Source organism: Mya arenaria, chromosome 6, assembly GCF_026914265.1.
Source record: "Mya arenaria isolate MELC-2E11 chromosome 6, ASM2691426v1".
NCBI classification, from domain to species: domain Eukaryota; kingdom Metazoa; phylum Mollusca; class Bivalvia; order Myida; family Myidae; genus Mya; species Mya arenaria.
In genome coordinates, this window is record NC_069127.1 from 71,087,540 (window position 1) to 71,092,539 (window position 5,000).

Genomic DNA, 5,000 nt, shown 5'->3' on the forward strand with positions numbered 1-5,000 from the left:
CTATTTCACCACGCTTATTAAGGTTACGCTAAACTGATATATTTATCTGTACGTATAATCAAAGATACATGGATAAGATGCAGTGCCCTACCTTACTGTGCGTCATAAGTATTGATTTTTTGAACAGCTATCATTCTTTCAATGAAATAATGGGATCTTACATGTTGCAAATACTTTGTCGAACCATTTGAAACAAGAAATACTGTTATCGCAATATAATTATCAAGTTATCAACTTCTTTTTTTGCTTTGTTATCAATCGATTTTAACTGATTTATAGACTTATTATTGAGCCGAAGCAATAGTAGGCGCGCGAGCAAGCACGCAAGCAAAAACGTGCGTACATACGCACGAACAAACGCGCGCGCGCACGCATACACAACCAACGCACAAACACACGCACAAACACACACAAACTCACACACAAAACCACATGCACACACAAATGGTTATTTATATCTTAGCTATTGTTGTGACTATAACACACACATACGCACGAACACACGGACGTACGCAGGCACGCAGGCACGCACGTACACACACACACACGCACGCACGCATGCAAGCACGCACACGCGCGCGCGCGCACACACACACACACATGGTTATTGTATTCTGCTACTGATTTGACTTATCAGATAGATTTATGTGCATGTGTAATGTAAGGCATTGAAAGCCGGCTATGCGTATGCTTTGCATTTATTTCGAGACACTTTCTGTCTGAACCAGGCGTCTTTCATTTCTTATAACCCCTGAGGATTTTTCAATTTGCTAGTATGTGTAAATAGTGTCGTGAAATCAAGTTAACATGTTGTATTGTCCCATGACGTGATAAACATACCAAATATGTATTTTATAAGGGTAAATGTTGACTGTATCCGGCAGAGGAGTTCGCTGTGGGGCTCTGGATCATATATTCACGTGTCATTTGTAATACATTCATAAAAAGGATTGCTTTTCAACAGTATAAATGTTTTACTAATTACATGAGATCCCTTTGCTTATGTCGTCATAACTTGTGGCCCGACCTATTTGTATATATACACCGTACGTAATAATATATAATAATAAATGTATAATACATTTATATAAATGCAATTAATAAGCTTAGTTCTGAACATCCAGGTGTCTATGCTTCTGATAAATATGTTGAAAGTATAAGTATGATTTTTTATGAAAATGATATAAACATAAATAAACATTGATTTATGGATGATTTGGCGTTTAGTTAATACTTCCAAACAAAGGTTATGAAACAAATCAACAATTTATAATCTTTAAAATATATAAAAAAAATCTAAAAAATGTAAAGGGGATGATCCGTATCACCATATATTTCAAACAAGATTACCATCACAATTTTAATTAAATCAAGGCATCATTTAAAAATTTAAAGAAAGCCCTTCCATCTAGATTAATGTCTCAGCTAGTGTTACATGAAATGACATAGGTACATATATTGTAGAATAGCTGCATATGACTTCTATTAAACCTAAAACAAATAAACCGCAAATAAACAAGTAGTAAAGCATGTTTTGCTTTTTTGTAAATAGTATGCAGAGTTGAAAAAATATTAGTATCCTTCTACCTATGTATACGGTTGTACAAACTTATTACTAACTGTCAAAGTTTGAAATGAGTTTCATATGTTTTGGTATCCGAACTTACCCACAATCAAAACTAATATACAAATACATATACTAAAATTTATTTTCCTAACACTGGTGTTGAACCTAAGGTCTGTTTTGTGTAACTTTGTAAGATAAAGCATACTATTTGAACCAGTTCAAAGAACTTAGTGTGTTCGTAATACATTTTTACTTTCATCCGACGGCGGCCTTTATGTTGTGACGCCTACGTTCAAATAGTCCTCTGAGGGCCCTAGACTGCGAATAAAGAATTACAAATAATTTTGAAGAAAGTGACTCTTTTGTATAATCTATCGCCTTTGAATTATTTATGACTTAGACTGCCATTAATGGTGACTTTGACTAATATTGTTGAAATTATCCATATTCATCGCTCAACATCCCATCAAGGCCATTTATTAAACTGTTTTATAAACATGTTTTTTTTCTAATTTGGAATTCATAAATAAATATGGGCTAAATACTGAGAAGAAGAGTAGCCAGTGCTTTCAAAGCTACGTAGAATTGTTATTTTGTACTTCATTTAGTTAATGGCAGCGTACGTTATAAAATTAAAGACACAGATAATACTTTGGATAGAATACTTCATTGTATATAAATGCCATATAGATTTCTGTTTAGATAATACATCTATAATGTTCATAGTAGATAAAATGTTGGCCGTTCAGCAGAGTTTTGGATCGTAAAAATGAGGTCAACATCATAAACATAATAACAGTCAACGTTCAAGTGGTTCACTGTTTAAGTAATTTTCTTCAGAAAAGTTATATTATTTAATAAACATTAAAGTGACTTATTAAAGGACGATTGGCTCGAAGGAGATTGTCGCATAATGGCGAGTAGTAACCTATCCGGATTTCGGTTTACTGCGAGTGAAATGATGGAAACTCATTTCAGGTGTATCTGGGTTTTTTTTAAGTTTTTCTGTTTGCCTGCGGTATCAGCAATCATTTGTCGTAATCTAAAACGCCGTTCACAGGTAATGAATAATTTATTTTAAAAAATAAGAAATTTCTTGCTGTTTCGATTTTAAAACAACATGTCATAAAACATCTCCGTAGAGAACACTCTCTCCCACCTCAGATAAGTAGATCCAATAATTCAACCATGCTAGAAATTCTTATCTTGCCCACGGGCGAAGATAAAATGCCCGTATGGAACTCCTTTTTAATTGTCGCCACATTGTAATTACCTCCCTTGTTGCAGACTGTCGTCTGCAGCATCATGGAAACCTTGTCTTGTGGCAATATTTAAAACGCTAATTATTTTTTCTCGCTTTTTTTTACAAGCACCTTTCAAGAAATAATGCTTCACTCTCCTTAAAACTATTTAAAGATCGACTTGACTATTAACATAAGCTGAATCACTGCGCGCATATCCATGACAAACACGAATTATCGCATATCCATACGCAATTATTTTTCAATAAGCACAAAATAGTTCCAGCAAAAAACTACATTTTTACTTAATTTTGTTAAACTGGGGTGGGAGAAAAAAAACATCTACCATAGCCGCCCGTGTAAGATTGGTTCAGGGAGAAAAAACATCTACCATAGCCGCCCGTGTAAGATTGGTTCATCCCGACCCTCGCGCAGGGTGTTTTGCGGAAACTCGGTAAACCTCGTTTCCGCAAAACACCCTACGATCGGATCGGAATGAACTTATCTTACACCCTCGGCCATGAAAGATACTTACAATCTTCGTCATCGACGGTTTTTTAGTGAAACACCGCCGATTTAATGTGTCAATACTTACTGTCTTAGTATCTTCCTTTTCTCCAGTATAATATAATTTAGCTTAAAATTGAAATGCTATATAAAAATAACAGTGTATTATTGAATTTTTTAGATCATTTATTGCATTGAAACTTTAGATGTGTGTTCCCAACTATTCAACCTACCTAATTGATGAAGTAAGATAACACTGTTTTGAGAAAAGTGCAGATTATGAGCCTTTTTATTCGACGCACACATAGGTTGATACAGTAGCAAGTTCTTGATGGATTGCATTGATACTTAATACAACGTTACTCAACTATCCAACCAAAATGAAAACCAAGTAAGATGACTTTATTTTGCATATTAGGTAAATTATGGCCTTAAGTGAGTCGACTTTGAAGTTCTGATATTGAAATGAAAGTTATAACATATTACTTGTTAAAATTTCAAGAGAAGTATTTCCCATATGCCAAATGTGCAATACAACGAATATGAACACGTGTGAGAATAATGTTAACTCCGCAGATGAGTATGCTATGAGTCACGTAAAAATTGAGAAAATGAGTCACTTTAAATTGTTGTAGAAATTAGCTCATTATTCTTGTTCAACCAGGCTGCATAAACCAATGAACAGTGTAGTGACTCCGATATATTCCACTTCAAACTTAAATGGAGTATTTATATAATTAACAATATAATTGTTACTTATTTGTTGTATTTTCTTCGATTGTGGAATATCAATTGCGTGCTATTGTTGTTGTGCGTCTGCATTAAAACTGCCTCAACATTTGCAAATCGTGTAGCAGATGTAAGTATAATAAAAGTATCCATCCAAAATATCTATTGATTGGTCAATATTATTTTTTTAATTATTACCAGCCATTTATATCATTTAAATGTGATATTAAGACTGACAATAACATGTGGAAAAAGTGTTAAACAATTTCCTTCAGTGAAACAAACTCACATGAAGCTATGATCATAGCTGCTATTTCAGATAAATATGTTTATAAATGTGTTCATAAATAAGTTCATAAATGTGCTCAGATAGAAAGATTCGTTATCCATATTTTAAGATTGGGATAAACTTAGTCCTTATTGCGAGTTTTAATGTAAGCGTCCGAATGCCACAGTCTATAATAATTATGATATTCTAATAAGGTAATTTTATCTCCTAATTAGAACTCTGTATGTGCTATTAAAATTTAGACTACTATATAGAACCTCCTAATAAGGTCGAAAGATAATATTTATCTCCTAATTCTTTCAACTGAATTTAATAATCGAAATTAAATCAATTACTAGAAATAACTTTTCTTTTATAAAGGTGTTACTAAGAGGAGGTACTGTATTTATCATGTAATTTTAAACCTACCCACAGATAACCACCCAAACCTCTGCCCGGCCACTGTTCTAACAATACCATCAACTACCACTGTGTAAGAATGTTTATATGTTGGTTCATGTTATACACCCCTCCAACACAATATAGTATGATCCCAGCCGCACTAAACCCCTTCGCATACTCTGTTGTATATGAACATTAAGGTGTTTTCCAGTTTTTCGGTTTCTCGGTAATTCCACCAACCCCTCCACAGGTTTTTCTTGAGGGTAAACTCAAAACGGAAGTATCC